Below are 14782 nucleotides of genomic sequence, written 5' to 3'. Positions count from 1 at the left end.
CAATAGACTTTTGCATTCGAATCATCAGCAGGACTGGAATTGCTTCAGATGTTCTGAAACTTCCAGTTTGTTGTAAATTAATTGAAGTCAACCCTGTTGACTACATCTACATACTAAAAACATTTCAAACTACTAACAATGTCGCATCGACTGAAGTTATATGATTATCATTATTAAATTACCTACCTTTATAGTTAAAATCGTCATGCATGTAATGTATATAGGATTACCACTCTATTTCACTACTCACTTCTATATTACTATTTCTCACTTTTTTGTATCGCTTGCTACCTCAATTATGAGTGAGAAATATCAGACCGTGGGTATTATTGGCATATCTGCAAGTAAGAAGCATCGATAGGTGCAATTTGTTGCAATAAGATCAAGTTCAATAACTTTTTCAACCTTTAGGTTAATTAGAGAAAAATAACACCAACTAAGACTGAGAGGAAATTGTAAAATTGAATATGCATGAGAACTGGCTGAAATTTTTTGTACACTTAAAATATGTTGATCGGAAATCTTGTTTAATAAGGAATGCGAATATCCCTTTATCATTCCAACCGATAATACAAAGAATATTTTGCCTAGTGTCAACTGAATGAAGCTTTCGAAGATATTTCGATTTATTATTATCATTTTAAAACTACTTTCACCCAATTTAATAATTACAAGAAAGAAGAAATTTATGTAACTAAATAAAGTAAAATCAACTTTAAAATATGACTGAGCTAAAAGGAATTAATCTTGCACATTTTTTATTATTATTTTAATATCCACTTTATTAGACAAATGAAATTTTAATTATTTTTTTACAAGGAAAAAAATCGTCTATTTATCTATTTAAAAAATTTTTGTGTATCTCTTTTTTCATACTTCATTTATTTAGCCTGTAAAAGTAGTATCAATGTTCGATAATTATAGAAACCCTACTTATTGTTAATTCTAATATGTGTCATTACTAAGATCGTTCGTTAGCATATTTTTCCTGAAACTTTGAACAGTAAATCTCATTAATTATAATTGTATGTTAGAAGGGAGAGTGAGAGTTCGAAAATAAAGACTTCAATGATTAAAAAAAAAAAAATGATCTTATTTGAATCGCTCTCCGTGGGGAGGGGGGGGGTATCTCGTAATTGAGGATGAGATGCTTCCGGCATGGTGGCTGGATCTCGCGGCTCTAGATGGTGCACGAAAAGGTGGGGTTCTGGCTCCTCCCATCGATGAAGGATGTGCTTCCTACGGGAAGAGTTGTACCGTGGCCGGTGATGGCCATTAGAACTCAACCACAGTTCCCACTAGTGTTGCTGTCGCGGTGGTCTGGTCATTCAGTAATTATTATCCTTGTGCCTTTGGGCGGGTCGGAGAGTCAGTGATATGACTTACATTTCTTTCACAGTACAAAAAATGTGAGAAACAGAGCTGTTGCTCTTACATACTGCTACCATTGGTATTATGAAAGTTATTATTAAAAACTTCAAGCCATTATTCAATTTTTCCGTATATTATTTTTCATACTATATCAATTTGTATAGATAATAAAATGAGAAAATTAATTAAACATTAAAATATTTTGAAAAAAAATGCTTTAAAAAAACGAAACTTTCTAAAATTATTGCTGTGAAAAATGAAATGGCTTTTTTTCTTACGAATATAATTTTTCCCACTGTAAAATCCATTTTTCTGTGATATATGTGCAACATATTGCTACTTTTTCTTGTATAAAAGACTTGTATGAAAATTACGTGGCTCTTGAAATAAATAATAATAATAATCAATCAGAATTAGTTGCCTATCGTAAAAACCGCAAAAGAAACTATATATCTCTGTGCAGTTACTACATTTTCTGAAAACCGTGTAGGCTGGTTGTTTAGTTATCTGTTTCCATTGCATTAGAGCCAGGAAAGGCTATACTGCGCCAAATGTATGGTTAATAAAAGATTTTTTTAAAAAAATATAATCTAAAAACCTTTAGTAAGAACAAAAGATGCATTAAAGATTTGCATTAAAATCGTAAAACTAGTCGGTATTGTGTTAAAATATTTTTAAAAATATGGAATTTATATAAAATGATAAAAACCAATTGCTTTTATAAACTTAAAAAGGTTTCTGTGAGGAATTTCCTCCAATAGAGTTAGCATGTCCAGTGATGAGGAGCTAAAAAATGTAAACGATGAAGATTAAAATCAGGACATTCAATAAAAATTTGACGAATCGTTAAAATAACTTGGCATCTCAAACAGAGAGGAGTTCGATAGCCAAATAGAAGATATTTGTGCTTTAAACGAATATGGAGTCTTGTCGATTTGGCATCGAGCTCACGCATTCGATGACAAGGCCAGGATGTAATTATGGGTTTTATGCAACGTAATTTATTATTTATCTGTTGATTCCATGATTGTTGCCATAACGAATAAATATTCTAGCAAAAAAGTTTTTCGCGTCGGAGAAGGGTATTCCAAGTTGCATAAACAAAAACAACCGTGTAGCATTGCTAGAGTATCGTAACGGAATCATTAAGCATTTCGTTTTTATAGAATAAATATTTTATAATTAATATGCAATAAAAAAATACAGTCTCTCTCTCTCTTTCTCTCTGTCAAGAGATTTTGAAAAAGATAATTTTCTTTAAAATTATTTTCAAATAGTAAATATATATGCAAGTTTTAAAGATGCGCGCGAATAGGTTTTTCTGTAGTTGTCCTCCAGGCAATGCAAGTTTCACTTTTCCCTCTCATTTCTCTCCAAAATTTCAAAAATCAACTATTTTTTTCTCCATTATCTATATAAACACTCTTTAAGAAGCAAAAGTTTGACAAATTGAAATTACAAAACAAAATGGTCTTGGGTTGGTTTCAGTATCTTGAGAATAAAAAAATACGAAATTTAAATTCAAAAGAGATTATTAAAATATGGTGAAAAAAGTTTTTAGAGTATTCTAAATATTGGCTAACTTTTAATATCTACTGATAACTACTAATCATCAATATTCTTTCAACTAATTACGACAGAAAAAGGGTACCACAAAAGCGTATTTAAAATAATGAGAAAAAAAATGTCCCTCGAATAGTTTTCTCGATGCTTTGAATTTAATAAGAGAATGTATAACTTTGGCATGTAAATTAGATGAGAGCCCGAAATTAAACTACCTGAAACTAAATTATTGCAAAAACGCTTTTCCTTATACACCTCCTTGGTGGTTATATAAGTATTATTTAATTATTCGACACTAACTGCGAATAAATTAATTCATCAGAAATATTACATAAAAAACCTTCAAATAATTTAAATAGTAAAATTTTTAATGCTTATTAATTATAATAGAAACGTATGTTGGATCATAATTGAATAAATATAATAACTGCATAAGTAACATAAGCTATAATAGATTCCTATAATAGTTTTAAAAGAAATTAATTTGATTTTTTTTTTGCTTACTTTCAGATGCGGCATGTAAGTAATATTTTCAGTAATTCTATTTTTTTTTTTTTTTTCAAAATTCAAACATTTCCATCAGTAAATTTTGTTAAGCATTTTAAGAATTGTTCTGTGTATTAATAGAATCAAAATATTACATAGAGTATATTAAGAAATTTCTTTTGTATTTTTTTCTCATAATTCGTAACACGTTTGAAATATTTTGTTATTAAACGAAATCTAAATTTTATCTATAGCCTCGACTGCGACTGTCGGTAAGTGTTCGATTTTCCTTCTATTTTGGAATATTTTGCTTCTAGATAGTGCTTTTATAAAATTTTATCATTTTCACTTATTTTCAAAATTAAAAAAATCAGAGGAAATTAAATATCATAAAAAACATATCTCCATTTTGAAAGATATTCGTAAATTGCAAACTGAAATTATATATATTACATAGATTTTACTGAAAGTAAAAACATGTATTTCAGTGTGCACAACAGATGAATAAAAATAACATTTTGTTTCAATTTGATTATTTTGTTTAAATGTGAATAATGTAAATAGTTATAGTGGCAAATAAAATATTTTAATCAAATAAATAGAATTTTTAATAATTACACTAGGACAAAGCTTTATTATCTGAAATTCTGTATCCAGCCTCTTTTATTAAGTTTAGAAATATGCTTTAAAATCGTCAGGTGAAAAAAAATTGAAAGTAATGATAAATATTTTTAAGAATATTATTTTGAAGTTTAGTAAATTATAATGAGTTTTAGAATTATTTTTGTTACATATTGTTACATTATTATATAAAAATAATAAATAATTATATAAATTATTTATTGTATTTATAGTGTGTTAATGTTAGTATAAATAAGACAATTATTCATAAATCAAACAAAACGAAATATTTTTTAAAGAAATTCTATGTCATCAACAATTAAATAAAAGGTACAAAAATATATTTAACTTTTTCAAAATTACTCGAATTTTATCCGATAGATGGCAGCAAAGATTGAGGGTTCGAGTTTCAATTGTTTATATAAGAGAAACAAAGGGTGAGGGGAAATGTGACTCATACTTTAATGAAATTTATAATTAAAATGTATAGAATATATTGCATATCTCACATTAAAATTTATTTTTAACTCACTATAAAATCTTCCTGCAAATGATTTTTAATTCCACCAGGGTTTCTTTTCTGATGTGTAAATATATGCATGCAAAAAACTTTTCTCAATACTTATTAAATAGAGCTTTTCAATATTATTTCATCTAAATACATTACTCTGTGAATTTATTATTTCTTTATTTTTCATTTCATCGTATTGCAAGCAATATTATAATTTAATCTTTGTTTTGTATCTTTATTTAGCTACAACAAGTAAAGGTAAGACAATAATTTTTCTTGTATTTTATAACGTGTTATATTCATATTAAATGGTATTAAATCATTAAGAGACAAGTGGATTTTTATACAGTATATTTTAAATATATTCATCCAATTTTAAAATCCAATGGCGTTTTTATTCAAGATCATATAAAAGCCGGTCAGATCTCAAAATGCCCACAAAGTTTGGCTATGGTAGCTTGTAGGTATTCAGTAGGCATTACATCAACTGCATGTCATACGGGTACACATTACTCCAATTCTACCTATTTTTCTGGAATATAATTGGTCTCATTTCATTTGTTGAGATTGCCATCCAGATTTTAAACTAATAAAATAAGCAAATAAAATATTTTAATCAAATAAATAGAATTTTAAATAATTTCACTAGGACAAAACTTTATTCTCTGAAATTCTGTATCCAGCCTCTTTTATTAAGTTTAGAAATATGCTTTATAATCGTCAGGTGAAAAAAAATTGAAAGTAATGATAAATATTTTATTTTGAAGGATATTATTTTGAAATTTAGTAAATTATAATGTGCTTTAGAATTGTTTTTGTTACATATTGTTACATTATTATATAAAAATAATAAATAATTATATAATTATTTATTGTATTTATAGTGTGTTAATGTTAATATAAATAAGACAATTATTCATAAATCAAACAAAAGGAAGTATTTTTTTTTTTAAATTCTATGTCTTCAACAATCAAATAAAAGGTACAAAAATATATTTAACTTTTAAAAAATTGCTCGCATTTTATCCGATAGATGGCAGCAAAGATTGAGGTTTCGAGTTTCAATTATTTATATGAGAGAAACGAAGGGTGGGGGGTGGGGGAAATGTGACTCATAATCAAATGAAATTTATAATTAAAATGTATAGAATATATATTGCATATCTGACATTAAAATTTATTTTTAACTCACTATAAAATCTTTCTGCAAATGATTTTTAATTTCATCAGGGTTTCTTTTCTGATGTGTAAATATAAAAAACTTTTCTCGATACTTAGTAAATAGAGCTTTTTAATATTATTTCTTCTACATATATTACTCTGTGAATTTATTATTTCTTTATTTTTCATTTCATTGTATTACAAGCAATATTATAATTTAAAATTTGCTTTGTTTTGTATCTTAATTTAGGTACAACAAGTAAAGGTAAGACAATAATTTATCTTGTATTTTATAACGTTTTATATTCATATTAAATTGTGTTAAATCATCAAGAGACAAGTTTATTTTTATGCAGTATATTTTAAATATATTCATCAATTTTAAAATTCAATAGCGTTTTTATTAAAGATCATATAAAAGCCGGTCCGATCTCAAAGTGCCCACAAAGTTTGGCTATGGTAGCTTGTAGGTATTCAGTATGCATTACATCAACTGCATGTCATACGGGTACACATTACTCTAATTCTACCTATTTTTCTGGAATATAATTGGTCTCATTTCATTTGTGGAGATTGCCATCCAGATTTTAAACTAATAAAATAAGCAAATAAAATATTTTAATCAAATAAATAGAATTTTAAATAATTTCACTAGAACAAAACTTTATTCTCTGAAATTCTGTATCCAGCCTCTTTTATTAAGTTTAGAAATATGCTTTATAATCGTCAGGTGAAAAAAAATTGAAAGTAATGATAAATATTTTATTTTGAAGGATATTATTTTGATATTTAGTAAATTATAATGTGTTTTAGAATTGTTTTTGTTACATATTGTTACATTATTATATAAAAATAATAAATAATTATATAAATTTTTTATTTTATTTATAGTGTGTTAATGTTAATATAAATAAGGCAATTATTCATAAATCAAACAAAAGGAAGCATTTTTTTAAAAAATTCTATGTCATCAACAATCAAATAGAAGGTATAAAAATATATTTAACTTTTAAAAAATTGCTCGAATTTTATCCGATAGATGGCAGCAAAGATTGAGGGTTCGAGTTTGAATTATTTATATAACAGAAACGAACGGTGGGAGGAAATGTGACTCATAATTAAATGAAATTTATAACTAAAATGTTTAGAATATATTGCATATCTCCCATTAAAATCTATTTTTAACTCACTATAAAATCTTTCTGCAAATGATTTTTAATTTCATCAGGGTTTGTTTTCTGATTTGTAAATATAAGCATACAAAAACTTTTCTCAATACTTATTAAATAGAGCTTTTTAATATTAAATTTCTTTTAAATACATTACTCTGTGAATTTATTATTTCTTTATTTTTCATTTCATTGTATTACAAACAATATTATAATTTAAATTTTGCTTTGTTTTGTATCTTTATTTAGGTACAACAAGTAAAGGTAAGACAATAATTTATCTTGTATTTTATAACATGTTTGTTACATTCATATTAAATGGTATTAAATCATTAAAAGAGAATTTGATTTTTATACAGTATATTTCAAATATATTCATCCAATTTTAAAATCCAATGGCGTTTTTATTCAAGATCATATAAAGGCCGGTCAGATCTCAAAATGCCCACAAAGTTTGGCTATGGTAGCTTGTAGGTATTCAGTATGCACTCCATCAACTGCATGTCATACGGGTACTCATTACTCCAATACTAGCTATTTTTCTGGAATATATTTGGTCTCATTTCATTTGTGGAGATTGCGATCCAGATTTTATACTCTTAAATTTGTCGGCAATGATGTATGAAAACGATTCTTTACAAAATGTCATCAAAACGGTCACGAAAAACCATGACAGTGTAACTGTGATTGAAATGCAAATCTTTAACTTCTGTACATTCGGTCGTAACTATTGGGAATGTATGAGTGAACCTTTCTTATTATACAGCATGTTATCATATAAGATTATCATGCTAATATTATATTACGTTATTTATTGTACAGTATTCAGAATATCAAACAGTATCATAGGTTATCGTGAAATATCTTGTGCTAATAGAAATTTTTTTATGTACTACATCATTTTGAAATTGGATGAAAATTTTTGGTCCACACTGTATTTTATTTCTGAGTGATAAGTAACAAAAATTCTAAACATATCGTATCAAGATCGTATCGTATTTTTTTCACGTATATATGAATATCGTGTCGTTTCTGATCGTATTATTTTAATTCAGTCTGCTAGTAATTCGAGTTTATTTTATTTTTAAATATAAACGTCCTCTTCTTTCATCTTTCCTCTCACCCCTATTTTGACGAATTAAATCTATCCTAACGCATGCGCAAAAGCGAGGAGAGTTTTAGAATCTGTTGTCAAACAATAGTCAAGCTTAGTTTTACTAAGATCTCGTTTCAAAACAACACTAGGATTACTCTGGTGAGGACCTCGTAATTTCGAATAAGCGACAGATGACGAGGACAACACCTGAGTTTGCAAACCCACCCTCTTCAAATTTTTTCACAGCACCAGCAGGAGAACAGTTGGCCCACACTTATTTAACGCATATTATATCAGCTCATACGACAGAACTGGGTGTCAAACCTGAAACTCTTCAATTCTGAGTCTTTACCTCCAGGGCATCACGCCCTCAACTAGTAGTCAAAGCGTTTCTTATGCTAATTTATTGTTAAAAGCAATTTTATCGATTTTTTTCGCGACTATAAGTAAAAAAATATCATATGAGAGGGAAAATTCAGTATTTTAATAGATCTCATTATTAATTTGTTTAGGAAACCTCCGATAAAGCTCACAATCAAAATATATTTTTATAAAATTCCAAATCATTTCACCATATTTTTCTTACAGAGGTTTCACATCATGAGTAGTCATTGTTAGCACAAGCTAAAGTCGATTATATGTTTATTTAAAAATAGCGAACGGGAAAAGAAACACCAGCAATTCATTAGTAACACCAGCAAAATGAAATACAATATTGGAATAAATCGGCTATAATACCAATTTTTCGGAATGGGGCGTCCATAATAGTTTCATTTGTTATTTATATTGCTTTATTTGCTGCAATTTATGTTATGCACTACATTTATCGGAGTGAAGAAATATTTAGCATGTTTCTTAACTTTTGTAGAATTCAATATAACTATTTAATATTAAATTTTAAATAACATCAATTTGTAGGAAACCCACTGTAGTTTAGGCTGTTCTTCGAGAACAACTGATATTCAGCTCACTGAAATACTGATATTTTTCTGAATTTTAATGGTATTCAACTGAAATTTTGATACAAATTATTCTATATATTTGAAATTAGAAAAGGAAAGATATGCTATACTTCGCGAATGCGCGTTTAATATTTAATCATCAAAATACTCCAATTTCCACAAACATTGATAGAATTCTTTTCATGTTTTAATACAATGATTTAATAACATTTTTCATATTCCGGGAATTTAGAGTTAATTAAATGGAAACTCAACAATGTAATATTAAAAATTTGGGTTATTTTGAAATTTTATTTTTATTACATTTTGATTAATTTCATTATAAGTTTCCTTATTATTATTACGTATTATTTGAATATAGTGCTATATTTGAGCTCGAAGGTATTGTCTAAAGCAAAGAAAATCATTACTGACATTTAATATTATTTGATGATGATGTCGTGTCCGCGTTACCACTGAAAGGGGGTGCAGTAGCTTCTGAGGGTAAAGACCCCTGAGCAACTGAGGGCAGAAGTCTGACTTCTAGCTCATATGAAGATGGAACTCACGCATTCCCTTGCACAACCCCTTTTTACAAGGGAGCACATTCACACACCTCACAGAGCGAACACAGATGAAGAACAACCATGCCCGAACCGGGATGCGAACCCGAGACGCCCAGATTACGAGGAAGAAGCGCTACCCCTATACAAGGACGCCGGCAATACTATTCAATATCAATTTCAAATTAATAGTAATTTACTCCTAATTAATGATTATTCACTGCTTTAAAAATCGATGAAGATGAAACGGATTTTAGTTTACTCCGTTGCTTAGAAACCAATGGGGTGAACCAAAATCCGGAAATATTCAGAAAAATGCGTAAATCCGAAAATGTCCAGATTCTTTTGATCACATGATGAATCTACTCTTTTCATGTAAGGATCAAGTGTCAAGTTTCATCCATCAAGCTCGTTGTGTTCTTAAATACCGTTCCCATTCCCCGTTGTCTTTACGGATATGGTTATAAATCTGCTATTTGCTCCATTGTAGGACCACTTTCGCTTGTGGAAGTCGATCGGGAACTTCTTTGAAACTGTCAGTAAAATGAACAGACATCAAATAACCGCGGAAAACCACTAGTGGAGGGAAAGGGAGGAAAAAGCGCTGGACTCAAGGCGCGCACGGGCCGTCGGATGGGAGCTTTATTTTATCATTTTTTTATGCATCCGACTAACAAAACGGACAGGCACAAATCTGAATTTCATTTTATTTTTCTGAGGGAGATTTAAACCGTAATGATTCTTCAAAACCTCGGATTAATTACAATATATTTTCTATGTAAATTTCTACACTACAAAGTAGAAATATTAATACATTAAATCAACGTTTGCTATTTTTAAATATTTTCAGTATTAACTTATTATATTTTTCACTAGCGGCGGCAACTACAGTGGCTGCAACAAAAACTACTGAAGGTAAGCAAGGTTTTTTTTTTTTTTGCTATTATTGAATTAGATTCATTGAAAACATTACTTTATGGACACAAAAATATTTCTAAATTTTAATTTTTCTATTATTTTTACAGCTCCTAAAAGTAAGTATTAAAATGGTTTAATTTTCTCATAATAATGTGTTAATATTGAATTAATGAATACTTTTTCAAATCCAAGTAAATTAATAAAACTAAAGATATTCTGTCAATTATATTAAAATTCCTGGAAAAATTAAAGCATACTTTTCATCATATTGAACAGAAAAATAATAACAATTTAAAGGGTATTTTCTTTATAAATTCCTACTTTTCCCCCTCAGTTAGCAAGGCCGGTTTAAACCTTCTAGGAGCTGTGAGGCAATGTAGATTTCGATGGGCTTCTTTCTCCAGCAAATTTACAAAACCAGTTATTCTTTTATTGATTTCAATGTAATCTTTTTATAAGTTGTTTTAAGTGACAAATCTTTTTCTGACACAATCTAAAAAATATTTAATAAAAGGATGGAGCATTTTTTAATTATAAAACCCCATATATTTTTTTTAGAATTACGATTAATGTAACATAAAATTTGTAAATTGTAATGAGTTAGAAATATTACTGGAATAATATTCCAAGATTAATTTAAGCAATATTTAATTTTAAATCGATTATGTTTGATTATATTTTGTAATTAAATAAAACACAAGATAAAATAACTTCCAAAATATCACAAAAAATCTTGGGAAGTCCAGATCCCTATAAATTGCCTATTTCACTAATTTATTGCTACTTCTTTCCTACCAGTTACAACAAACTTTTTATCGTTAATTTAGTAAAACTTCCCCAATTGCTCTTGTTTTTGTGGTAGTTATTCCCCCATCGCAAAAAAGGCCACTTTGGTTTGGTCAGAAAATTTCGTTTTTCTTGCTCATAGAACCCAAAGAGAAATTCATTAAAATCTAGAATTCGAATTTTTTAATGATTGTAATATTTTTTCTTTGGTTATTTACTTACTTGGTGGAAAGTTGAAAATTATTCCTAAAAATAAAAATCCGAGCAAACAAAAATTATGTCTTTAAAAAAAGAAAGAACATAAAAATTATCGATTGAACTTACTGTAGAATTCTTTTTTTTTTAAAGATAATTCTTAAAACTTACTATAGAAGAAATACTAAATTAAGGTCTGTTTTCGAGGATGTTTTGCCTTTCAAAAATGAAAACCGTTCAAAACTGCTAAACCACAGCTCAGAACCAATAAACAGAACCTGTATTCACTGGTTCTGTTTGCTTTCAATTAAATATCTCCCGCATAGCTTGATGGTCATAAAATACATAAACACAGACGCACAGACATTCAGTTTTATTATTAAAAGAGATGGAAGTTGAATCACTAAATCGATATATACTGAATGATAGATAGACATACTTTTAATGGAATTTTGGTACAGTTTCTAATTTCGTTAACTTAGCTCTGTTTGTTTTAAATTGCCATACAGTCAAATATGTTTTCAAAGTTGGAATGGAAAGCTTAGATTTAAGATGGTTTAATCTTCTCGTCAGCTTCGTATACGAGAAAATAAAGACTTAAAAGAAATGAAAAATAGAATTTCACCACAGTTTAAAGTCACACGGTTGTTGGATCTTTTCCCTATATGTAATAATAATTTTTCCAAGAACTTAACTGATAAAAAATAATCACAGTCAGATATTGTTTCATAGTTGGAATGGATGGCTTAGATTTAAGATGGTTTAATCTTCTCGTCAGCTTCGTATACGAGAAAATAAAGACGGAAAAGAAATGAAAAATAGAATTTCACCACAGTTTAAAGTCACACAGTTGTTCGATCTTTTCCCTATATGTAATAATAATTTTTCCAAGAACTTAACTGATAAAAAATAATCACAGTCAGATATTGTTTCAAAGTTGGAATGGATGGCTTAGATTTAGGTCCTAAAAATTCATAGAAGCATGATTTTTTCAACCATGGATTACAAATGATAATTTAAATTTTTTTATAACTTTATTCATCAAAATTATAATTTTATGAGATTTAGAAAAGCATGCTAATTAGTTCAAAAAGTTTATTTATTAAATTATCATATTTAATACTTTTAAACCTCCAAGTGGTTTTTTGTCACTTATGCGAATGGAATTTATCTTATTTTCTGTGAATTTCGTTATTTATGCTGCTCATATATTATTACTTCGAGTTACATTTTGTTACTATAGCGCTGAGTTAAATAGATTGAATTCATTTATTTTCAAAAAATAATGAACCTCTTGTTTTCATTGTAAACAATGCACCTAAATATGGATTCAAAATTTTTTGTATTTCAAGGATTAAAATATATTAAGAGTGCTAGCCTAATCATTAATAAAAATTATTTTTTTAAATTTGGAAGATGCACTGGTTGTGACAGCTAGCTCAAAATATTCCTCTGTTAAGGAATGACTTTTAATCTAATGTCAAAGTCGCTTCTTTGAACATTTTATTAAAAAAAAACATAATAATAATAAATAAATTTGGATAAAGAGATAAATTAGCAATGTGTACCATATTTCTGAGTACAGGTAATATCATTAAGAGATTAATTCACTATACAGAATTCTGTAATAAGATACATTATAATCTGCTTGCAACAATGACGTCATCGTACTTTCACGCGCTACCAATCAAATGCTCTACGACAATTTAGTATTAGAATCCATGCCACATCTTATTAGAAGATAAAGAACATGGCATCATGCCGTAACATAAAACATAAATACATCGTACATTATGCTAGATAGCGAGCATAATTATATTCATTATATTAATCGAATAATATCAATAATCGATTTCTGTTATTACTAACTGAGGATATTAATGATAATAATGAATAAATCACATTGTACTAATACATGTTTTATGTCTGCAACATTATGTGTATAGTTTATGTAAACAGTGAAATTTTATTCCTGAAATGCTTATAGAAAAAATGACTTTGAAAAAATTTGTCTGTATTGAAGAGTTTTCAAAAGTATTTGTGCTATATAAAACTTTTTTCAAATTAATCTATTTTCAGAGTCTTGATTTTACTAACTTGCATGCATCTTGATGCAGTACGTCGATTTGAAGCCAAAAGCTGTTTGAGAATTGATTTAAGAGGGAAAATATATATTTTTGTATTGGTTATTGGGAAACTACCTGGAAAAAAGGATGTACAAAACTCTTATTGAATAAAATTCTTTTATTCTATATTAATTTGTCCATTTTTATTATTGCATAAGCTGAATTTTATAAAATCCTTAGCACAAAATTGGTATTACTCGATTTAAAAAAAAATGCAACGATTATGTTTAAAATTATGATGAATGGAATCCAGAATGTATTCTTTTTTTTCTGGGAAAATAGCAATATAAAATAGTTGACAATACTTTATAAACTTTCCCGTGATGTACAAAAAATAAATAGAATCTTTTTAATAACTATTAATAATTGCAAAAACCATGATATTGTGTTGCTGTTAAGAATAATTTCAGTCTGAAATCAATTTATTTTAGATCGATCTTTAATTATGAGTTTATTTAAGAGACAAAAAAGAAAACGATTATTTAAATTTTTCATTAAAATTAATAATTGGTTTATGATTAAAAAAAAATAGTATCATGTTATATTTTACAAGTATCTATGATCTTTTATTGGAAATACAGTGATTCCTTAAAATAATCGTACACTTTTCAAATGTGAGGAAAAAGCGTTGCAGCTTGGCATTAAATTCAAATATGATGTCCAGTATTTTTTCATATAAACTCCATGCAATTTTTTTTTTTTTTTCATATTTTTGGAGAAAAAATCGATTTTGTCTTATCTTGTTTTTTGAATAAAATTGAAAATATAAGAAGACAGAGATACTACATAAATGTTCATACATTGAAGGTTTTTTTGGATAAATTCATAGCTAAAATTATCGTCTGGCACTTTTTATTTTTATTTTTACATTCTGGCTACATTTGAAAAATCGTTTGGCATTAATCTTTGTCTGCTTAGTTTCCCATGATCTATTTAACATTTTAAAATGGTTCCTAAACGGAAGGGAATAACAAGCGGCTTCATAAAATGATATTTTTTAAATCATAGCAGTGGGAAATCGATGCGATATATTGCTAAATTAATAAATTTATCATATTCTTCTGTGCAATATGACATAAAACGCTTTAACAAAGAAAACTGAATCGAAAACAAAGTAAGTAATATTTAAGTAAGCAAGTAATTTTAGTAAGAAATAAATGAGTATTTCATTAAAATCCGTAACTATACTAACAATTTTAGGATCCACTATATTTATTTTATTACTGTGTTTATAAGAACCATTCTTAGTGTTCTTACAGTTTCAAATTCAAATAG

General features: G+C 27.6%; 1 long non-coding RNA gene across 1 annotated transcript; it reads left to right on the top strand.

Moving 5' to 3' along the window:
* The first annotated feature begins 3674 nt into the window (after nt 1–3674).
* Nucleotides 3675–10397, top strand: LOC129963750 (uncharacterized). Its single transcript, XR_008784009.1, has 5 exons — nt 3675–3692; nt 4796–4810; nt 5964–5978; nt 7132–7146; nt 10359–10397. It is a non-coding gene; the product is annotated as an uncharacterized LOC129963750 (long non-coding RNA).
* Nucleotides 10398–14782: the final 4385 nt, after the last annotated feature.

This window comes from Argiope bruennichi, chromosome 3, assembly GCF_947563725.1.
Source record: "Argiope bruennichi chromosome 3, qqArgBrue1.1, whole genome shotgun sequence".
NCBI classification, from domain to species: Eukaryota; Metazoa; Arthropoda; class Arachnida; order Araneae; family Araneidae; genus Argiope; species Argiope bruennichi.
This window is presented reverse-complemented; position numbering and strand designations above follow the sequence as displayed.